The sequence below is a fragment of the Triturus cristatus genome, chromosome 5_2, assembly GCF_964204655.1.
Source record: "Triturus cristatus chromosome 5_2, aTriCri1.1, whole genome shotgun sequence".
Lineage (NCBI taxonomy): Eukaryota > Metazoa > Chordata > Amphibia > Caudata > Salamandridae > Triturus > Triturus cristatus.
The window spans coordinates 554,900,677-554,924,095 of record NC_140588.1 but is presented as its reverse complement, the minus strand read 5'-3'; the positions used below and the strand labels follow the sequence as shown (position 1 = coordinate 554,924,095).

General features: G+C 33.7%; 17 non-coding genes across 17 annotated transcripts; 9 read left to right on the top strand and 8 right to left on the bottom strand.

Moving 5' to 3' along the window:
* The first annotated feature begins 1,626 nt into the window (after positions 1–1,626).
* Positions 1,627–1,698, top strand: TRNAQ-CUG (transfer RNA glutamine (anticodon CUG)). The gene has a single exon. It is a non-coding gene; the product is annotated as a tRNA-Gln (tRNA).
* An 825-nt stretch (positions 1,699–2,523) lies between these two features.
* TRNAQ-UUG (transfer RNA glutamine (anticodon UUG)) lies at positions 2,524–2,595 on the bottom strand. Its single transcript has one exon. It is a non-coding gene; the product is annotated as a tRNA-Gln (tRNA).
* A 1,547-nt stretch (positions 2,596–4,142) lies between these two features.
* On the top strand, positions 4,143–4,214 carry TRNAQ-CUG (transfer RNA glutamine (anticodon CUG)). The gene has a single exon. It is a non-coding gene; the product is annotated as a tRNA-Gln (tRNA).
* Positions 4,215–6,658: 2,444 nt separating this feature from the next.
* On the top strand, positions 6,659–6,730 carry TRNAQ-CUG (transfer RNA glutamine (anticodon CUG)). Its single transcript has one exon. It is a non-coding gene; the product is annotated as a tRNA-Gln (tRNA).
* Positions 6,731–7,555: 825 nt separating this feature from the next.
* TRNAQ-UUG (transfer RNA glutamine (anticodon UUG)) lies at positions 7,556–7,627 on the bottom strand. The gene has a single exon. It is a non-coding gene; the product is annotated as a tRNA-Gln (tRNA).
* A 1,547-nt stretch (positions 7,628–9,174) lies between these two features.
* TRNAQ-CUG (transfer RNA glutamine (anticodon CUG)) lies at positions 9,175–9,246 on the top strand. Its single transcript has one exon. It is a non-coding gene; the product is annotated as a tRNA-Gln (tRNA).
* An 825-nt stretch (positions 9,247–10,071) lies between these two features.
* TRNAQ-UUG (transfer RNA glutamine (anticodon UUG)) lies at positions 10,072–10,143 on the bottom strand. Its single transcript has one exon. It is a non-coding gene; the product is annotated as a tRNA-Gln (tRNA).
* Positions 10,144–11,690: 1,547 nt separating this feature from the next.
* Positions 11,691–11,762, top strand: TRNAQ-CUG (transfer RNA glutamine (anticodon CUG)). Its single transcript has one exon. It is a non-coding gene; the product is annotated as a tRNA-Gln (tRNA).
* An 825-nt stretch (positions 11,763–12,587) lies between these two features.
* Positions 12,588–12,659, bottom strand: TRNAQ-UUG (transfer RNA glutamine (anticodon UUG)). The gene has a single exon. It is a non-coding gene; the product is annotated as a tRNA-Gln (tRNA).
* A 1,547-nt stretch (positions 12,660–14,206) lies between these two features.
* Positions 14,207–14,278, top strand: TRNAQ-CUG (transfer RNA glutamine (anticodon CUG)). The gene has a single exon. It is a non-coding gene; the product is annotated as a tRNA-Gln (tRNA).
* An 825-nt stretch (positions 14,279–15,103) lies between these two features.
* TRNAQ-UUG (transfer RNA glutamine (anticodon UUG)) lies at positions 15,104–15,175 on the bottom strand. Its single transcript has one exon. It is a non-coding gene; the product is annotated as a tRNA-Gln (tRNA).
* Positions 15,176–16,722: 1,547 nt separating this feature from the next.
* Positions 16,723–16,794, top strand: TRNAQ-CUG (transfer RNA glutamine (anticodon CUG)). Its single transcript has one exon. It is a non-coding gene; the product is annotated as a tRNA-Gln (tRNA).
* An 825-nt stretch (positions 16,795–17,619) lies between these two features.
* TRNAQ-UUG (transfer RNA glutamine (anticodon UUG)) lies at positions 17,620–17,691 on the bottom strand. Its single transcript has one exon. It is a non-coding gene; the product is annotated as a tRNA-Gln (tRNA).
* Positions 17,692–19,238: 1,547 nt separating this feature from the next.
* Positions 19,239–19,310, top strand: TRNAQ-CUG (transfer RNA glutamine (anticodon CUG)). Its single transcript has one exon. It is a non-coding gene; the product is annotated as a tRNA-Gln (tRNA).
* An 825-nt stretch (positions 19,311–20,135) lies between these two features.
* On the bottom strand, positions 20,136–20,207 carry TRNAQ-UUG (transfer RNA glutamine (anticodon UUG)). The gene has a single exon. It is a non-coding gene; the product is annotated as a tRNA-Gln (tRNA).
* A 1,547-nt stretch (positions 20,208–21,754) lies between these two features.
* TRNAQ-CUG (transfer RNA glutamine (anticodon CUG)) lies at positions 21,755–21,826 on the top strand. Its single transcript has one exon. It is a non-coding gene; the product is annotated as a tRNA-Gln (tRNA).
* Positions 21,827–22,651: 825 nt separating this feature from the next.
* On the bottom strand, positions 22,652–22,723 carry TRNAQ-UUG (transfer RNA glutamine (anticodon UUG)). Its single transcript has one exon. It is a non-coding gene; the product is annotated as a tRNA-Gln (tRNA).
* Between the last annotated feature and the right edge of the window lie 696 nt (positions 22,724–23,419).

The window sequence follows — 23,419 nt, the reverse complement described above, 5'->3', positions numbered from 1 at the left end:
CATAAAATGGTCCCACCGAGATTTGAACTCTGATCATTGGATTCAAAGTCCAAAGTGCTAACCATTACACCATGGAACCTCCCATGTGAAAGGAGTGCAAACTGCTGCAGCAATGTGGAAATGTCAAAGTTTTTAATATTCTACTGTCAAAGAGAAACTGAATTGGATTGCTTTCCTATTCTGGTAAACTTTTGCATATTGAACTATGTTGGGGAAGGATGTTGCCCAAAAGACTCAAATAACGTTATAACTCTGTTGAACAGTGGTTTTTATGTGAGATAATATTTTTCAATAAAAGATAAGTTGCCCCCTGAGGCAAATCTCTTCTGTCAAAATGGAAAGCTCACCCTGGTAGGGGAGGGTGGATGGTGTCATGGTTAGCACTCTGGACTCTGAAAACAGGGATCTGAGTACAAATTTCAGTGGGACTTATCTGAACTTTACAATTTTCTTTTCCATTCAGTTCTTAGAAGTTTTATTTGGAACAACATCACATTTACTTATAAACATGTAAAAATCAACCTGTACATATGTATCTCTGTATATATAGCTATATGTCTCTGTATATTTATAGGAAAATATAAACATATAGATTATAAAAATAAATATAATTAGTGGAGGTGAAAATCATGAATAGTTGTTGCCTCTCAGCATTTGAAACATGAGTTTCTACTTCTTTCTCTTTTATATGTCCTGAAATTGAGATAGTCACTTTTTACTCAGTATTGATCCAACAATACAGTTGATGTATACAAAGCATATCATATGATTTGTGAATAAAGTTCAAAAATGAGAATTTGATCAGTACCTGTGATGCCTCCGACCAAAAGCTTATATTTTACGATTGGAGAGCAACTGTTGTAAATCAGCATGAAAAACATTTTCTTTTCACGATTTCCATACTAATATAAAACAACATTTTTACTAGCTGAATGAGATCATCATTTGGGTTCCTCTATGTTTGATTGAAGAAAACTTCTCATTCAAAATGTGCTATTTTCGCCTTATCAATAGCAGGAAAGCTTAAAAAAGTGATGCTGTGAATCACCCGTCTGAAATGCGTTTGAGAAAATCAGGATATGATTTTATAATGGCTAACTACTTTGTGAAGAAATTTGATGTCAAAGTATTGTAAAGTTTGTATTGATGTAACTTGTTCAAGCTGATGGACATTTTGAAAGCATTCAATAATTGACTCTTTCAACCTACTGGTGTTGGATTTGAGCTATCAATGAACAAAGATGAAGAAATGGAAAAGCTCAAGAGTAATAAAAAAAGTCCCTCCAAGGTCTCAAATCGGATCATTGGATGCAAAGTCCAAATTGCCAACCATTGCTCTATGGAGCCACCCATGCAGGAGACAGAGACATTGCTTCAGTAGTCTGGAAATGTAGACTGTTTAATTATGCTACAGGCAAAGATGAACATTGTGATATAACTTTTATATTCTGATAAACATTTGAATATTTAACACTTTTATAGAGAATATAGCGAAAAGAATCAAATCACATTAAAGCTCTATCCACTATGACCATTCAAATGAGATATCTTTGAATCAATATAAGAGAAGGCCATCACTGATGCGCTCTCTTTTGTCTCAATGGAAAAGTCACTCTTGTGTGAGAGGGTTCCATGGTGTAATGGTTAGCACTCTGGACTCTGAATCCAGCGATCCGAGTTCAAATCTCGGTGGGACCTACTACAATTATGAGATTCACTGTTTAACTCATTTTTTAGAATTTGGTCTAGAAAAAACCTAATATCAATGTTTTATACTGATGCGTATGAACGCATAAGTATGTATAGATGCATACATTGCTTTATCCGTCTAGATAGCTGTTAGACAATATGAACATATCAATTATTCATAAACATAAATATTGAAGCTGAACCTAGAAACTGTTCTTTCACATCCACATTGTAAACATGAGTTTATTTTCCTTTCTCATCTATATGGCCAGTAATGAGATAGTTCATTTTTGCTGATTTCTTAGCTGACAACATGCTGGACTTACACAGTGCATTTCATTGTGAATTTCTTTGAAAGTGAATTTCAGATTCACACCTTTTACATGTCTTTCAAAAGATTCAACTTTATTGGTTGTGGAATTACTGTTGAAAATCAGTGTGTAAAATCTTTGTACGTCTGAATTTCAAGATTATTATTCAAACTGCACATCTTCGGTCACCGTAATACAAAGTTTGGCTCCTCAAGTTTTGTTTTAATGAATGCTTTGCAATTAAAAAGTTCCTTGTTCCCCTTATCAAAAACAGTAAGATTTTAAAAAGTAATGTCGTGCATCAGGCCCCTGTGATGAGTTTGAGAAACCAGAGTGAGTTTGTAAAATCTCTCATTATTTTGAGCCATTTAGTTTCCAGGTATTGTAAAAATTCTATTATTTGCTCACATCTAGTAAACTTTTAGAGTATAATCAATAAATTAATTTTTCACCCTACCGGTATTAGATATGTGATATTAATGAATACACTTGAAAGAAAATGATTTGGTCAAGAGTCATAAAATGGTCCCACCGAGATTTGAACTCGGATCATTGGATTCAAAGTCCAAAGTGCTAACCATTACACCATGGAACCTCCCATGTGAAAGGAGTGCAAACTGCTGCAGCAATGTGGAAATGTCAAAGTTTTTAATATTCTACTGTCAAAGAGAAACTGAATTGGATTGCTTTCCTATTCTGGTAAACTTTTGCATATTGAACTATGTTGGGGAAGGATGTTGCCCAAAAGACTCAAATAACGTTATAACTCTGTTGAACAGTGGTTTTTATGTGAGATAATATTTTTCAATAAAAGATAAGTTGCCCCCTGAGGCAAATCTCTTCTGTCAAAATGGAAAGCTCACCCTGGTAGGGGAGGGTGGATGGTGTCATGGTTAGCACTCTGGACTCTGAAAACAGGGATCTGAGTACAAATTTCAGTGGGACTTATCTGAACTTTACAATTTTCTTTTCCATTCAGTTCTTAGAAGTTTTATTTGGAACAACATCACATTTACTTATAAACATGTAAAAATCAACCTGTACATATGTATCTCTGTATATATAGCTATATGTCTCTGTATATTTATAGGAAAATATAAACATATAGATTATAAAAATAAATATAATTAGTGGAGGTGAAAATCATGAACAGTTGTTGCCTCTCAGCATTTGAAACATGAGTTTCTACTTCTTTCTCTTTTATATGTCCTGAAATTGAGATAGTCACTTTTTACTCAGTATTGATCCAACAATACAGTTGATGTATACAAAGCATATCATATGATTTGTGAATAAAGTTCAAAAATGAGAATTTGATCAGTACCTGTGATGCCTCCGACCAAAAGCTTATATTTTACGATTGGAGAGCAACTGTTGTAAATCAGCATGAAAAACATTTTCTTTTCACGATTTCCATACTAATATAAAACAACATTTTTACTAGCTGAATGAGATCATCATTTGGGTTCCTCTATGTTTGATTGAAGAAAACTTCTCATTCAAAATGTGCTATTTTCGCCTTATCAATAGCAGGAAAGCTTAAAAAAGTGATGCTGTGAATCACCCGTCTGAAATGCGTTTGAGAAAATCAGGATATGATTTTATAATGGCTAACTACTTTGTGAAGAAATTTGATGTCAAAGTATTGTAAAGTTTGTATTGATGTAACTTGTTCAAGCTGATGGACATTTTGAAAGCATTCAATAATTGACTCTTTCAACCTACTGGTGTTGGATTTGAGCTATCAATGAACAAAGATGAAGAAATGGAAAAGCTCAAGAGTAATAAAAAAATTCCCTCCAAGGTCTCAAATCGGATCATTGGATGCAAAGTCCAAATTGCCAACCATTGCTCTATGGAGCCACCCATGCAGGAGACAGAGACATTGCTTCAGTAGTCTGGAAATGTAGACTGTTTAATTATGCTACAGGCAAAGATGAACATTGTGATATAACTTTTATATTCTGATAAACATTTGAATATTTAACACTTTTATAGAGAATATAGCGAAAAGAATCAAATCACATTAAAGCTCTATCCACTATGACCATTCAAATGAGATATCTTTGTATCAATATAAGAGAAGGCCATCACTGATGCGCTCTCTTTTGTCTCAATGGAAAAGTCACTCTTGTGTGAGAGGGTTCCATGGTGTAATGGTTAGCACTCTGGACTCTGAATCCAGCGATCCGAGTTCAAATCTCGGTGGGACCTACTACAATTATGAGATTCACTGTTTAACTCATTTTTTAGAATTTGGTCTAGAAAAAACCTAATATCAATGTTTTATACTGATGCGTATGAACGCATAAGTATGTATAGATGCATACATAGCTTTATCCGTCTAGATAGCTGTTAGACAATATGAACATATCAATTATTCATAAACATAAATATTGAAGCTGAACCTAGAAACTGTTCTTTCACATCCACATTGTAAACATGAGTTTATTTTCCTTTCTCATCTATATGGCCAGTAATGAGATAGTTCATTTTTGCTGATTTCTTAGCTGACAACATGCTGGACTTACACAGTGCATTTCATTGTGAATTTCTTTGAAAGTGAATTTCAGATTCACACCTTTGACATGTCTTTCAAAAGATTCAACTTGATTGGTTGTGGAATTACTGTTGAAAATCAGTGTGTAAAATCTTTGTACGTCTGAATTTCAAGATTATTATTCAAACTGCACATCTTCGGTCACCGTAATACAAAGTTTGGCTCCTCAAGTTTTGTTTTAATGAATGCTTTGCAATTAAAAAGTTCCTTGTTCCCCTTATCAAAAACAGTAAGATTTTAAAAAGTAATGTCGTGCATCAGGCCCCTGTGATGAGTTTGAGAAACCAGAGTGAGTTTGTAAAATCTCTCATTATTTTGAGCCATTTAGTTTCCAGGTATTGTAAAAATTCTATTATTTGCTCACATCTAGTAAACTTTTAGAGTATAATCAATAAATTAATTTTTCACCCTACCGGTATTAGATATGTGATATTAATGAATACACTTAAAAGAAAACGATTTGGTCAAGAGTCATAAAATGGTCCCACCGAGATTTGAACTCTGATCATTGGATTCAAAGTCCAAAGTGCTAACCATTACACCATGGAACCTCCCATGTGAAAGGAGTGCAAACTGCTGCAGCAATGTGGAAATGTCAAAGTTTTTAATATTCTACTGTCAAAGAGAAACTGAATTGGATTGCTTTCCTATTCTGGTAAACTTTTGCATATTGAACTATGTTGGGGAAGGATGTTGCCCAAAAGACTCAAATAACGTTATAACTCTGTTGAACAGTGGTTTTTATGTGAGATAATATTTTTCAATAAAAGATAAGTTGCCCCCTGAGGCAAATCTCTTCTGTCAAAATGGAAAGCTCACCCTGGTAGGGGAGGGTGGATGGTGTCATGGTTAGCACTCTGGACTCTGAAAACAGGGATCTGAGTACAAATTTCAGTGGGACTTATCTGAACTTTACAATTTTCTTTTCCATTCAGTTCTTAGAAGTTTTATTTGGAACAACATCACATTTACTTATAAACATGTAAAAATCAACCTGTACATATGTATCTCTGTATATATAGCTATATGTCTCTGTATATTTATAGGAAAATATAAACATATAGATTATAAAAATAAATATAATTAGTGGAGGTGAAAATCATGAATAGTTGTTGCCTCTCAGCATTTGAAACATGAGTTTCTACTTCTTTCTCTTTTATATGTCCTGAAATTGAGATAGTCACTTTTTACTCAGTATTGATCCAACAATACAGTTGATGTATACAAAGCATATCATATGATTTGTGAATAAAGTTCAAAAATGAGAATTTGATCAGTACCTGTGATGCCTCCGACCAAAAGCTTATATTTTACGATTGGAGAGCAACTGTTGTAAATCAGCATGAAAAACATTTTCTTTTCACGATTTCCATACTAATATAAAACAACATTTTTACTAGCTGAATGAGATCATCATTTGGGTTCCTCTATGTTTGATTGAAGAAAACTTCTCATTCAAAATGTGCTATTTTCGCCTTATCAATAGCAGGAAAGCTTAAAAAAGTGATGCTGTGAATCACCCGTCTGAAATGCGTTTGAGAAAATCAGGATATGATTTTATAATGGCTAACTACTTTGTGAAGAAATTTGATGTCAAAGTATTGTAAAGTTTGTATTGATGTAACTTGTTCAAGCTGATGGACATTTTGAAAGCATTCAATAATTGACTCTTTCAACCTACTGGTGTTGGATTTGAGCTATCAATGAACAAAGATGAAGAAATGGAAAAGCTCAAGAGTAATAAAAAAAGTCCCTCCAAGGTCTCAAATCGGATCATTGGATGCAAAGTCCAAATTGCCAACCATTGCTCTATGGAGCCACCCATGCAGGAGACAGAGACATTGCTTCAGTAGTCTGGAAATGTAGACTGTTTAATTATGCTACAGGCAAAGATGAACATTGTGATATAACTTTTATATTCTGATAAACATTTGAATATTTAACACTTTTATAGAGAATATAGCGAAAAGAATCAAATCACATTAAAGCTCTATCCACTATGACCATTCAAATGAGATATCTTTGTATCAATATAAGAGAAGGCCATCACTGATGCGCTCTCTTTTGTCTCAATGGAAAAGTCACTCTTGTGTGAGAGGGTTCCATGGTGTAATGGTTAGCACTCTGGACTCTGAATCCAGCGATCCGAGTTCAAATCTCGGTGGGACCTACTACAATTATGAGATTCACTGTTTAACTCATTTTTTAGAATTTGGTCTAGAAAAAACCTAATATCAATGTTTTATACTGATGCGTATGAACGCATAAGTATGTATAGATGCATACATTGCTTTATCCGTCTAGATAGCTGTTAGACAATATGAACATATCAATTATTCATAAACATAAATATTGAAGCTGAACCTAGAAACTGTTCTTTCACATCCACATTGTAAACATGAGTTTATTTTCCTTTCTCATCTATATGGCCAGTAATGAGATAGTTCATTTTTGCTGATTTCTTAGCTGACAACATGCTGGACTTACACAGTGCATTTCATTGTGAATTTCTTTGAAAGTGAATTTCAGATTCACACCTTTTACATGTCTTTCAAAAGATTCAACTTTATTGGTTGTGGAATTACTGTTGAAAATCAGTGTGTAAAATCTTTGTACGTCTGAATTTCAAGATTATTATTCAAACTGCACATCTTCGGTCACCGTAATACAAAGTTTGGCTCCTCAAGTTTTGTTTTAATGAATGCTTTGCAATTAAAAAGTTCCTTGTTCCCCTTATCAAAAACAGTAAGATTTTAAAAAGTAATGTCGTGCATCAGGCCCCTGTGATGAGTTTGAGAAACCAGAGTGAGTTTGTAAAATCTCTCATTATTTTGAGCCATTTAGTTTCCAGGTATTGTAAAAATTCTATTATTTGCTCACATCTAGTAAACTTTTAGAGTATAATCAATAAATTAATTTTTCACCCTACCGGTATTAGATATGTGATATTAATGAATACACTTGAAAGAAAATGATTTGGTCAAGAGTCATAAAATGGTCCCACCGAGATTTGAACTCGGATCATTGGATTCAAAGTCCAAAGTGCTAACCATTACACCATGGAACCTCCCATGTGAAAGGAGTGCAAACTGCTGCAGCAATGTGGAAATGTCAAAGTTTTTAATATTCTACTGTCAAAGAGAAACTGAATTGGATTGCTTTCCTATTCTGGTAAACTTTTGCATATTGAACTATGTTGGGGAAGGATGTTGCCCAAAAGACTCAAATAACGTTATAACTCTGTTGAACAGTGGTTTTTATGTGAGATAATATTTTTCAATAAAAGATAAGTTGCCCCCTGAGGCAAATCTCTTCTGTCAAAATGGAAAGCTCACCCTGGTAGGGGAGGGTGGATGGTGTCATGGTTAGCACTCTGGACTCTGAAAACAGGGATCTGAGTACAAATTTCAGTGGGACTTATCTGAACTTTACAATTTTCTTTTCCATTCAGTTCTTAGAAGTTTTATTTGGAACAACATCACATTTACTTATAAACATGTAAAAATCAACCTGTACATATGTATCTCTGTATATATAGCTATATGTCTCTGTATATTTATAGGAAAATATAAACATATAGATTATAAAAATAAATATAATTAGTGGAGGTGAAAATCATGAACAGTTGTTGCCTCTCAGCATTTGAAACATGAGTTTCTACTTCTTTCTCTTTTATATGTCCTGAAATTGAGATAGTCACTTTTTACTCAGTATTGATCCAACAATACAGTTGATGTATACAAAGCATATCATATGATTTGTGAATAAAGTTCAAAAATGAGAATTTGATCAGTACCTGTGATGCCTCCGACCAAAAGCTTATATTTTACGATTGGAGAGCAACTGTTGTAAATCAGCATGAAAAACATTTTCTTTTCACGATTTCCATACTAATATAAAACAACATTTTTACTAGCTGAATGAGATCATCATTTGGGTTCCTCTATGTTTGATTGAAGAAAACTTCTCATTCAAAATGTGCTATTTTCGCCTTATCAATAGCAGGAAAGCTTAAAAAAGTGATGCTGTGAATCACCCGTCTGAAATGCGTTTGAGAAAATCAGGATATGATTTTATAATGGCTAACTACTTTGTGAAGAAATTTGATGTCAAAGTATTGTAAAGTTTGTATTGATGTAACTTGTTCAAGCTGATGGACATTTTGAAAGCATTCAATAATTGACTCTTTCAACCTACTGGTGTTGGATTTGAGCTATCAATGAACAAAGATGAAGAAATGGAAAAGCTCAAGAGTAATAAAAAAAGTCCCTCCAAGGTCTCAAATCGGATCATTGGATGCAAAGTCCAAATTGCCAACCATTGCTCTATGGAGCCACCCATGCAGGAGACAGAGACATTGCTTCAGTAGTCTGGAAATGTAGACTGTTTAATTATGCTACAGGCAAAGATGAACATTGTGATATAACTTTTATATTCTGATAAACATTTGAATATTTAACACTTTTATAGAGAATATAGCGAAAAGAATCAAATCACATTAAAGCTCTATCCACTATGACCATTCAAATGAGATATCTTTGTATCAATATAAGAGAAGGCCATCACTGATGCGCTCTCTTTTGTCTCAATGGAAAAGTCACTCTTGTGTGAGAGGGTTCCATGGTGTAATGGTTAGCACTCTGGACTCTGAATCCAGCGATCCGAGTTCAAATCTCGGTGGGACCTACTACAATTATGAGATTCACTATTTAACTCATTTTTTAGAATTTGGTCTAGAAAAAACCTAATATCAATGTTTTATACTGATGCGTATGAACGCATAAGTATGTATAGATGCATACATAGCTTTATCCGTCTAGATAGCTGTTAGACAATATGAACATATCAATTATTCATAAACATAAATATTGAAGCTGAACCTAGAAACTGTTCTTTCACATCCACATTGTAAACATGAGTTTATTTTCCTTTCTCATCTATATGGCCAGTAATGAGATAGTTCATTTTTGCTGATTTCTTAGCTGACAACATGCTGGACTTACACAGTGCATTTCATTGTGAATTTCTTTGAAAGTGAATTTCAGATTCACACCTTTGACATGTCTTTCAAAAGATTCAACTTTATTGGTTGTGGAATTACCGTTGAAAATCAGTGTGTAAAATCTTTGTACGTCTGAATTTCAAGATTATTATTCAAACTGCACATCTTCGGTCACCGTAATACAAAGTTTGGCTCCTCAAGTTTTGTTTTAATGAATGCTTTGCAATTAAAAAGTTCCTTGTTCCTCTTATCAAAAACAGTAAGATTTTAAAAAGTAATGTCGTGCATCAGGCCCCTGTGATGAGTTTGAGAAACCAGAGTGAGTTTGTAAAATCTCTCATTATTTTGAGCCATTTAGTTTCCAGGTATTGTAAAAATTCTATTATTTGCTCACATCTAGTAAACTTTTAGAGTATAATCAATAAATTAATTTTTCACCCTACCGGTATTAGATATGTGATATTAATGAATACACTTGAAAGAAAATGATTTGGTCAAGAGTCATAAAATGGTCCCACCGAGATTTGAACTCGGATCATTGGATTCAAAGTCCAAAGTGCTAACCATTACACCATGGAACCTCCCATGTGAAAGGAGTGCAAACTGCTGCAGCAATGTGGAAATGTCAAAGTTTTTAATATTCTACTGTCAAAGAGAAACTGAATTGGATTGCTTTCCTATTCTGGTAAACTTTTGCATATTGAACTATGTTGGGGAAGGATGTTGCCCAAAAGACTCAAATAACGTTATAACTCTGTTGAACAGTGGTTTTTATGTGAGATAATATTTTTCAATAAAAGATAAGTTGCCCCCTGAGGCAAATCTCTTCTGTCAAAATGGAAAGCTCACCCTGGTAGGGGAGGGTGGATGGTGTCATGGTTAGCACTCTGGACTCTGAAAACAGGGATCTGAGTACAAATTTCAGTGGGACTTATCTGAACTTTACAATTTTCTTTTCCATTCAGTTCTTAGAAGTTTTATTTGGAACAACATCACATTTACTTATAAACATGTAAAAATCAACCTGTACATATGTATCTCTGTATATATAGCTATATGTCTCTGTATATTTATAGGAAAATATAAACATATAGATTATAAAAATAAATATAATTAGTGGAGGTGAAAATCATGAACAGTTGTTGCCTCTCAGCATTTGAAACATGAGTTTCTACTTCTTTCTCTTTTATATGTCCTGAAATTGAGATAGTCACTTTTTACTCAGTATTGATCCAACAATACAGTTGATGTATACAAAGCATATCATATGATTTGTGAATAAAGTTCAAAAATGAGAATTTGATCAGTACCTGTGATGCCTCCGACCAAAAGCTTATATTTTACGATTGGAGAGCAACTGTTGTAAATCAGCATGAAAAACATTTTCTTTTCACGATTTCCATACTAATATAAAACAACATTTTTACTAGCTGAATGAGATCATCATTTGGGTTCCTCTATGTTTGATTGAAGAAAACTTCTCATTCAAAATGTGCTATTTTCGCCTTATCAATAGCAGGAAAGCTTAAAAAAGTGATGCTGTGAATCACCCGTCTGAAATGCGTTTGAGAAAATCAGGATATGATTTTATAATGGCTAACTACTTTGTGAAGAAATTTGATGTCAAAGTATTGTAAAGTTTGTATTGATGTAACTTGTTCAAGCTGATGGACATTTTGAAAGCATTCAATAATTGACTCTTTCAACCTACTGGTGTTGGATTTGAGCTATCAATGAACAAAGATGAAGAAATGGAAAAGCTCAAGAGTAATAAAAAAAGTCCCTCCAAGGTCTCAAATCGGATCATTGGATGCAAAGTCCAAATTGCCAACCATTGCTCTATGGAGCCACCCATGCAGGAGACAGAGACATTGCTTCAGTAGTCTGGAAATGTAGACTGTTTAATTATGCTACAGGCAAAGATGAACATTGTGATATAACTTTTATATTCTGATAAACATTTGAATATTTAACACTTTTATAGAGAATATAGCGAAAAGAATCAAATCACATTAAAGCTCTATCCACTATGACCATTCAAATGAGATATCTTTGTATCAATATAAGAGAAGGCCATCACTGATGCGCTCTCTTTTGTCTCAATGGAAAAGTCACTCTTGTGTGAGAGGGTTCCATGGTGTAATGGTTAGCACTCTGGACTCTGAATCCAGCGATCCGAGTTCAAATCTCGGTGGGACCTACTACAATTATGAGATTCACTGTTTAACTCATTTTTTAGAATTTGGTCTAGAAAAAACCTAATATCAATGTTTTATACTGATGCGTATGAACGCATAAGTATGTATAGATGCATACATAGCTTTATCCGTCTAGATAGCTGTTAGACAATATGAACATATCAATTATTCATAAACATAAATATTGAAGCTGAACCTAGAAACTGTTCTTTCACATCCACATTGTAAACATGAGTTTATTTTCCTTTCTCATCTATATGGCCAGTAATGAGATAGTTCATTTTTGCTGATTTCTTAGCTGACAACATGCTGGACTTACACAGTGCATTTCATTGTGAATTTCTTTGAAAGTGAATTTCAGATTCACACCTTTGACATGTCTTTCAAAAGATTCAACTTTATTGGTTGTGGAATTACCGTTGAAAATCAGTGTGTAAAATCTTTGTACGTCTGAATTTCAAGATTATTATTCAAACTGCACATCTTCGGTCACCGTAATACAAAGTTTGGCTCCTCAAGTTTTGTTTTAATGAATGCTTTGCAATTAAAAAGTTCCTTGTTCCTCTTATCAAAAACAGTAAGATTTTAAAAAGTAATGTCGTGCATCAGGCCCCTGTGATGAGTTTGAGAAACCAGAGTGAGTTTGTAAAATCTCTCATTATTTTGAGCCATTTAGTTTCCAGGTATTGTAAAAATTCTATTATTTGCTCACATCTAGTAAACTTTTAGAGTATAATCAATAAATTAATTTTTCACCCTACCGGTATTAGATATGTGATATTAATGAATACACTTGAAAGAAAATGATTTGGTCAAGAGTCATAAAATGGTCCCACCGAGATTTGAACTCGGATCATTGGATTCAAAGTCCAAAGTGCTAACCATTACACCATGGAACCTCCCATGTGAAAGGAGTGCAAACTGCTGCAGCAATGTGGAAATGTCAAAGTTTTTAATATTCTACTGTCAAAGAGAAACTGAATTGGATTGCTTTCCTATTCTGGTAAACTTTTGCATATTGAACTATGTTGGGGAAGGATGTTGCCCAAAAGACTCAAATAACGTTATAACTCTGTTGAACAGTGGTTTTTATGTGAGATAATATTTTTCAATAAAAGATAAGTTGCCCCCTGAGGCAAATCTCTTCTGTCAAAATGGAAAGCTCACCCTGGTAGGGGAGGGTGGATGGTGTCATGGTTAGCACTCTGGACTCTGAAAACAGGGATCTGAGTACAAATTTCAGTGGGACTTATCTGAACTTTACAATTTTCTTTTCCATTCAGTTCTTAGAAGTTTTATTTGGAACAACATCACATTTACTTATAAACATGTAAAAATCAACCTGTACATATGTATCTCTGTATATATAGCTATATGTCTCTGTATATTTATAGGAAAATATAAACATATAGATTATAAAAATAAATATAATTAGTGGAGGTGAAAATCATGAACAGTTGTTGCCTCTCAGCATTTGAAACATGAGTTTCTACTTCTTTCTCTTTTATATGTCCTGAAATTGAGATAGTCACTTTTTACTCAGTATTGATCCAACAATACAGTTGATGTATACAAAGCATATCATATGATTTGTGAATAAAGTTCAAAAATGAGAATTTGATCAGTACCTGTGATGCCTCCGACCAAAAGCTTATATTTTACGATTGGAGAGCAACTGTTGTAAATCAGCATGAAAAACATTTTCTTTTCACAATTTCCATACTAATATAAAACAACATTTTTACTAGCTGAATGAGATCATCATTTGGGTTCCTCTATGTTTGATTGAAGAAAACTTCTCATTCAAAATGTGCTATTTTCGCCTTATCAATAGCAGGAAAGCTTAAAAAAGTGATGCTGTGAATCACCCGTCTGAAATGCGTTTGAGAAAATCAGGATATGATTTTATAATGGCTAACTACTTTGTGAAGAAATTTGATGTCAAAGTATTGTAAAGTTTGTATTGATGTAACTTGTTCAAGCTGATGGACATTTTGAAAGCATTCAATAATTGACTCTTTCAACCTACTGGTGTTGGATTTGAGCTATCAATGAACAAAGATGAAGAAATGGAAAAGCTCAAGAGTAATAAAAAAAGTCCCTCCAAGGTCTCAAATCGGATCATTGGATGCAAAGTCCAAATTGCCAACCATTGCTCTATGGAGCCACCCATGCAGGAGACAGAGACATTGCTTCAGTAGTCTGGAAATGTAGACTGTTTAATTATGCTACAGGCAAAGATGAACATTGTGATATAACTTTTATATTCTGATAAACATTTGAATATTTAACACTTTTATAGAGAATATAGCGAAAAGAATCAAATCACATTAAAGCTCTATCCACTATGACCATTCAAATGAGATATCTTTGTATCAATATAAGAGAAGGCCATCACTGATGCGCTCTCTTTTGTCTCAATGGAAAAGTCACTCTTGTGTGAGAGGGTTCCATGGTGTAATGGTTAGCACTCTGGACTCTGAATCCAGCGATCCGAGTTCAAATCTCGGTGGGACCTACTACAATTATGAGATTCACTGTTTAACTCATTTTTTAGAATTTGGTCTAGAAAAAACCTAATATCAATGTTTTATACTGATGCGTATGAACGCATAAGTATGTATAGATGCATACATAGCTTTATCCGTCTAGATAGCTGTTAGACAATATGAACATATCAATTATTCATAAACATAAATATTGAAGCTGAACCTAGAAACTGTTCTTTCACATCCACATTGTAAACATGAGTTTATTTTCCATTCTCATCTATATGGCCAGTAATGAGATAGTTCATTTTTGCTGATTTCTTAGCTGACAACATGCTGGACTTACACAGTGCATTTCATTGTGAATTTCTTTGAAAGTGAATTTCAGATTCACACCTTTGACATGTCTTTCAAAAGATTCAACTTTATTGGTTGTGGAATTACTGTTGAAAATCAGTGTGTAAAATCTTTGTACGTCTGAATTTCAAGATTATTATTCAAACTGCACATCTTCGGTCACCGTAATACAAAGTTTGGCTCCTCAAGTTTTGTTTTAATGAATGCTTTGCAATTAAAAAGTTCCTTGTTCCCCTTATCAAAAACAGTAAGATTTTAAAAAGTAATGTCGTGCATCAGGCCCCTGTGATGAGTTTGAGAAACCAGAGTGAGTTTGTAAAATCTCTCATTATTTTGAGCCATTTAGTTTCCAGGTATTGTAAAAATTCTATTATTTGCTCACATCTAGTAAACTTTTAGAGTATAATCAATAAATTAATTTTCCACCCTACCGGTATTAGATATGTGATATTAATGAATACACTTGAAAGAAAATGATTTGGTCAAGAGTCATAAAATGGTCCCACCGAGATTTGAACTCGGATCATTGGATTCAAAGTCCAAAGTGCTAACCATTACACCATGGAACCTCCCATGTGAAAGGAGTGCAAACTGCTGCAGCAATGTGGAAATGTCAAAGTTTTTAATATTCTACTGTCAAAGAGAAACTGAATTGGATTGCTTTCCTATTCTGGTAAACTTTTGCATATTGAACTATGTTGGGGAAGGATGTTGCCCAAAAGACTCAAATAACGTTATAACTCTGTTGAACAGTGGTTTTTATGTGAGATAATATTTTTCAATAAAAGATAAGTTGCCCCCTGAGGCAAATCTCTTCTGTCAAAATGGAAAGCTCACCCTGGTAGGGGAGGGTGGATGGTGTCATGGTTAGCACTCTGGACTCTGAAAACAGGGATCTGAGTACAAATTTCAGTGGGACTTATCTGAACTTTACAATTTTCTTTTCCATTCAGTTCTTAGAAGTTTTATTTGGAACAACATCACATTTACTTATAAACATGTAAAAATCAACCTGTACATATGTATCTCTGTATATATAGCTATATGTCTCTGTATATTTATAGGAAAATATAAACATATAGATTATAAAAATAAATATAATTAGTGGAGGTGAAAATCATGAACAGTTGTTGCCTCTCAGCATTTGAAACATGAGTTTCTACTTCTTTCTCTTTTATATGTCCTGAAATTGAGATAGTCACTTTTTACTCAGTATTGATCCAACAATACAGTTGATGTATACAAAGCATATCATATGATTTGTGAATAAAGTTCAAAAATGAGAATTTGATCAGTACCTGTGATGCCTCCGACCAAAAGCTTATATTTTACGATTGGAGAGCAACTGTTGTAAATCAGCATGAAAAACATTTTCTTTTCACGATTTCCATACTAATATAAAACAACATTTTTACTAGCTGAATGAGATCATCATTTGGGTTCCTCTATGTTTGATTGAAGAAAACTTCTCATTCAAAATGTGCTATTTTCGCCTTATCAATAGCAGGAAAGCTTAAAAAAGTGATGCTGTGAATCACCCGTCTGAAATGCGTTTGAGAAAATCAGGATATGATTTTATAATGGCTAACTACTTTGTGAAGAAATTTGATGTCAAAGTATTGTAAAGTTTGTATTGATGTAACTTGTTCAAGCTGATGGACATTTTGAAAGCATTCAATAATTGACTCTTTCAACCTACTGGTGTTGGATTTGAGCTATCAATGAACAAAGATGAAGAAATGGAAAAGCTCAAGAGTAATAAAAAAAGTCCCTCCAAGGTCTCAAATCGGATCATTGGATGCAAAGTCCAAATTGCCAACCATTGCTCTATGGAGCCACCCATGCAGGAGACAGAGACATTGCTTCAGTAGTCTGGAAATGTAGACTGTTTAATTATGCTACAGGCAAAGATGAACATTGTGATATAACTTTTATATTCTGATAAACATTTGAATATTTAACACTTTTATAGAGAATATAGCGAAAAGAATCAAATCACATTAAAGCTCTATCCACTATGACCATTCAAATGAGATATCTTTGTATCAATATAAGAGAAGGCCATCACTGATGCGCTCTCTTTTGTCTCAATGGAAAAGTCACTCTTGTGTGAGAGGGTTCCATGGTGTAATGGTTAGCACTCTGGACTCTGAATCCAGCGATCCGAGTTCAAATCTCGGTGGGACCTACTACAATTATGAGATTCACTGTTTAACTCATTTTTTAGAATTTGGTCTAGAAAAAACCTAATATCAATGTTTTATACTGATGCGTATGAACGCATAAGTATGTATAGATGCATACATAGCTTTATCCGTCTAGATAGCTGTTAGACAATATGAACATATCAATTATTCATAAACATAAATATTGAAGCTGAACCTAGAAACTGTTCTTTCACATCCACATTGTAAACATGAGTTTATTTTCCTTTCTCATCTATATGGCCAGTAATGAGATAGTTCATTTTTGCTGATTTCTTAGCTGACAACATGCTGGACTTACACAGTGCATTTCATTGTGAATTTCTTTGAAAGTGAATTTCAGATTCACACCTTTGACATGTCTTTCAAAAGATTCAACTTTATTGGTTGTGGAATTACTGTTGAAAATCAGTGTGTAAAATCTTTGTACGTCTGAATTTCAAGATTATTATTCAAACTGCACATCTTCGGTCACCGTAATACAAAGTTTGGCTCCTCAAGTTTTGTTTTAATGAATGCTTTGCAATTAAAAAGTTCCTTGTTCCCCTTATCAAAAACAGTAAGATTTTAAAAAGTAATGTCGTGCATCAGGCCCCTGTGATGAGTTTGAGAAACCAGAGTGAGTTTGTAAAATCTCTCATTATTTTGAGCCATTTAGTTTCCAGGTATTGTAAAAATTCTATTATTTGCTCACATCTAGTAAACTTTTAGAGTATAATCAATAAATTAATTTTTCACCCTACCGGTATTAGATATGTGATATTAATGAATACACTTGAAAGAAAATGATTTGGTCAAGAGTCATAAAATGGTCCCACCGAGATTTGAACTCGGATCATTGGATTCAAAGTCCAAAGTGCTAACCATTACACCATGGAACCTCCCATGTGAAAGGAGTGCAAACTGCTGCAGCAATGTGGAAATGTCAAAGTTTTTAATATTCTACTGTCAAAGAGAAACTGAATTGGATTGCTTTCCTATTCTGGTAAACTTTTGCATATTGAACTATGTTGGGGAAGGATGTTGCCCAAAAGACTCAAATAACGTTATAACTCTGTTGAACAGTGGTTTTTATGTGAGATAATATTTTTCAATAAAAGATAAGTTGCCCCCTGAGGCAAATCTCTTCTGTCAAAATGGAAAGCTCACCCTGGTAGGGGAGGGTGGATGGTGTCATGGTTAGCACTCTGGACTCTGAAAACAGGGATCTGAGTACAAATTTCAGTGGGACTTATCTGAACTTTACAATTTTCTTTTCCATTCAGTTCTTAGAAGTTTTATTTGGAACAACATCACATTTACTTATAAACATGTAAAAATCAACCTGTACATATGTATCTCTGTATATATAGCTATATGTCTCTGTATATTTATAGGAAAATATAAACATATAGATTATAAAAATAAATATAATTAGTGGAGGTGAAAATCATGAACAGTTGTTGCCTCTCAGCATTTGAAACATGAGTTTCTACTTCTTTCTCTTTTATATGTCCTGAAATTGAGATAGTCACTTTTTACTCAGTATTGATCCAACAATACAGTTGATGTATACAAAGCATATCATATGATTTGTGAATAAAGTTCAAAAATGAGAATTTGATCAGTACCTGTGATGCCTCCGACCAAAAGCTTATATTTTACGATTGGAGAGCAACTGTTGTAAATCAGCATGAAAAACATTTTCTTTTCACAATTTCCATACTAATATAAAACAACATTTTTACTAGCTGAATGAGATCATCATTTGGGTTCCTCTATGTTTGATTGAAGAAAACTTCTCATTCAAAATGTGCTATTTTCGCCTTATCAATAGCAGGAAAGCTTAAAAAAGTGATGCTGTGAATCACCCGTCTGAAATGCGTTTGAGAAAATCAGGATATGATTTTATAATGGCTAACTACTTTGTGAAGAAATTTGATGTCAAAGTATTGTAAAGTTTGTATTGATGTAACTTGTTCAAGCTGATGGACATTTTGAAAGCATTCAATAATTGACTCTTTCAACCTACTGGTGTTGGATTTGAGCTATCAATGAACAAAGATGAAGAAATGGAAAAGCTCAAGAGTAATAAAAAAAGTCCCTCCAAGGTCTCAAATCGGATCATTGGATGCAAAGTCCAAATTGCCAACCATTGCTCTATGGAGCCACCCATGCAGGAGACAGAGACATTGCTTCAGTAGTCTGGAAATGTAGACTGTTTAATTATGCTACAGGCAAAGATGAACATTGTGATATAACTTTTATATTCTGATAAACATTTGAATATTTAACACTTTTATAGAGAATATAGCGAAAAGAATCAAATCACATTAAAGCTCTATCCACTATGACCATTCAAATGAGATATCTTTGTATCAATATAAGAGAAGGCCATCACTGATGCGCTCTCTTTTGTCTCAATGGAAAAGTCACTCTTGTGTGAGAGGGTTCCATGGTGTAATGGTTAGCACTCTGGACTCTGAATCCAGCGATCCGAGTTCAAATCTCGGTGGGACCTACTACAATTATGAGATTCACTGTTTAACTCATTTTTTAGAATTTGGTCTAGAAAAAACCTAATATCAATGTTTTATACTGATGCGTATGAACGCATAAGTATGTATAGATGCATACATAGCTTTATCCATCTAGATAGCTGTTAGACAATATGAACATATCAATTATTCATAAACATAAATATTGAAGCTGAACCTAGAAACTGTTCTTTCACATCCACATTGTAAACATGAGTTTATTTTCCTTTCTCATCTATATGGCCAGTAATGAGATAGTTCATTTTTGCTGATTTCTTAGCTGACAACATGCTGGACTTACACAGTACATTTCATTGTGAATTTCTTTGAAAGTGAATTTCAGATTCACACCTTTGACATGTCTTTCAAAAGATTCAACTTTATTGGTTGTGGAATTACTGTTGAAAATCAGTGTGTAAAATCTTTGTACGTCTGAATTTCAAGATTATTATTCAAACTGCACATCTTCGGTCACCGTAATACAAAGTTTGGCTCCTCAAGTTTTGTTTTAATGAATGCTTTGCAATTAAAAAGTTCCTTGTTCCCCTTATCAAAAACAGTAAGATTTTAAAAAGTAATGTCGTGCATCAGGCCCCTGTGATGAGTTTGAGAAACCAGAGTGAGTTTGTAAAATCTCTCATTATTTTGAGCCATTTAGTTTCCAGGTATTGTAAAAATTCTATTATTTGCTCACATCTAGTAAACTTTTAGAGTATAATCAATAAATTAATTTTTCACCCTACCGGTATTAGATATGTGATATTAATGAATACACTTGAAAGAAAATGATTTGGTCAAGAGTCATAAAATGGTCCCACCGAGATTTGAACTCGGATCATTGGATTCAAAGTCCAAAGTGCTAACCATTACACCATGGAACCTCCCATGTGAAAGGAGTGCAAACTGCTGCAGCAATGTGGAAATGTCAAAGTTTTTAATATTCTACTGTCAAAGAGAAACTGAATTGGATTGCTTTCCTATTCTGGTAAACTTTTGCATATTGAACTATGTTGGGGAAGGATGTTGCCCAAAAGACTCAAATAACGTTATAACTCTGTTGAACAGTGGTTTTTATGTGAGATAATATTTTTCAATAAAAGATAAGTTGCCCCCTGAGGCAAATCTCTTCTGTCAAAATGGAAAGCTCACCCTGGTAGGGGAGGGTGGATGGTGTCATGGTTAGCACTCTGGACTCTGAAAACAGGGATCTGAGTACAAATTTCAGTGGGACTTATCTGAACTTTACACTTTTCTTTTCCATTCAGTTCTTAGAAGTTTTATTTGGAACAACATCACATTTACTTATAAACATGTAAAAATCAACCTGTACATATGTATCTCTGTATATATAGCTATATGTCTCTGTATATTTATAGGAAAATATAAACATATAGATTATAAAAATAAATATAATTAGTGGAGGTGAAAATCATGAACAGTTGTTGCCTCTCAGCATTTGAAACATGAGTTTCTACTTCTTTCTCTTTTATATGTCCTGAAATTGAGATAGTCACTTTTTACTCAGTATTGATCCAACAATACAGTTGATGTATACAAAGCATATCATATGATTTGTGAATAAAGTTCAAAAATGAGAATTTGATCAGTACCTGTGATGCCTCCGACCAAAAGCTTATATTTTACGATTGGAGAGCAACTGTTGTAAATCAGCATGAAAAACATTTTCTTTTCACAATTTCCATACTAATATAAAACAACATTTTTACTAGCTGAATGAGATCATCATTTGGGTTCCTCTATGTTTGATTGAAGAAAACTTCTCATTCAAAATGTGCTATTTTCGCCTTATCAATAGCAGGAAAGCTTAAAAAAGTGATGCTGTGAATCACCCGTCTGAAATGCGTTTGAGAAAATCAGGATATGATTTTATAATGGCTAACTACTTTGTGAAGAAATTTGATGTCAAAGTATTGTAAAGTTTGTATTGATGTAACTTGTTCAAGCTGATGGACATTTTGAAAGCATTCAATAATTGACTCTTTCAACCTGCTGGTGTTGGATTTGAGCTATCAATGAACAAAGATGAAGAAATGGAAAAGCTCAAGAGTAATAAAAAAAGTCCCTCCAAGGTCTCAAATCGGATCATTGGATGCAAAGTCCAAATTGCCAACCATTGCTCTATGGAGCCACCCATGCAGGAGACAGAGACATTGCTTCAGTAGTCTGGAAATGTAGACTGTTTAATTATGCTACAGGCAAAGATGAACATTGTGATATAACTTTTATATTCTGATAAACATTTGAATATTTAACACTTTTATAGAGAATATAGCGAAAAGAATCAAATCACATTAAAGCTCTATCCACTATGACCATTCAAATGAGATATCTTTGTATCAATATAAGAGAAGGCCATCACTGATGCGCTCTCTTTTGTCTCAATGGAAAAGTCACTCTTGTGTGAGAGGGTTCCATGGTGTAATGGTTAGCACTCTGGACTCTGAATCCAGCGATCCGAGTTCAAATCTCGGTGGGACCTACTACAATTATGAGATTCACTGTTTAACTCATTTTTTAGAATTTGGTCTAGAAAAAACCTAATATCAATGTTTTATACTGATGCGTATGAACGCATAAGTATGTATAGATGCATACATAGCTTTATCCATCTAGATAGCTGTTAGACAATATGAACATATCAATTATTCATAAACATAAATATTGAAGCTGAACCTAGAAACTGTTCTTTCACATCCACATTGTAAACATGAGTTTATTTTCCTTTCTCATCTATATGGCCAGTAATGAGATAGTTCATTTTTGCTGATTTCTTAGCTGACAACATGCTGGACTTACACAGTACATTTCATTGTGAATTTCTTTGAAAGTGAATTTCAGATTCACACCTTTGACATGTCTTTCAAAAGATTCAACTTTATTGGTTGTGGAATTACTGTTGAAAATCAGTGTGTAAAATCTTTGTACGTCTGAATTTCAAGATTATTATTCAAACTGCACATCTTCGGTCACCGTAATACAAAGTTTGGCTCCTCAAGTTTTGTTTTAATGAATGCTTTGCAATTAAAAAGTTCCTTGTTCCCCTTATCAAAAACAGTAAGATTTTAAAAAGTAATGTCATGCATCAGGCCCCTGTGATGAGTTTGAGAAACCAGAGTGAGTTTGTAAAATCTCTCATTATTTTGAGCCATTTAGTTTCCAGGTATTGTAAAAATTCTATTATTTGCTCACATCTAGTAAACTTTTAGAGTATAATCAATAAATTAATTTTTCACCCTACCGGTATTAGATATGTGATATTAATGAATACACTTGAAAGAAAATGATTTGGTCAAGAGTCATAAAATGGTCCCACCGAGATTTGAACTCGGATCATTGGATTCAAAGTCCAAAGTGCTAACCATTACACCATGGAACCTCCCATGTGAAAGGAGTGCAAACTGCTGCAGCAATGTGGAAATGTCAAAGTTTTTAATATTCTACTGTCAAAGAGAAACTGAATTGGATTGCTTTCCTATTCTGGTAAACTTTTGCATATTGAACTATGTTGGGGAAGGATGTTGCCCAAAAGACTCAAATAACGTTATAACTCTGTTGAACAGTGGTTTTTATGTGAGATAATATTTTTCAATAAAAGATAAGTTGCCCCCTGAGGCAAATCTCTTCTGTCAAAATGGAAAGCTCACCCTGGTAGGGGAGGGTGGATGGTGTCATGGTTAGCACTCTGGACTCTGAAAACAGGGATCTGAGTACAAATTTCAGTGGGACTTATCTGAACTTTACACTTTTCTTTTCCATTCAGTTCTTAGAAGTTTTATTTGGAACAACATCACATTTACTTATAAACATGTAAAAATCAACCTGTACATATGTATCTCTGTATATATAGCTATATGTCTCTGTATATTTATAGGAAAATATAAACATATAGATTATAAAAATAAATATAATTAGTGGAGGTGAAAATCATGAACAGTTGTTGCCTCTCAGCATTTGAAACATGAGTTTCTACTTCTTTCTCTTTTATATGTCCTGAAATTGAGATAGTCACTTTTTACTCAGTATTGATCCAACAATACAGTTGATGTATACAAAGCATATCATATGATTTGTG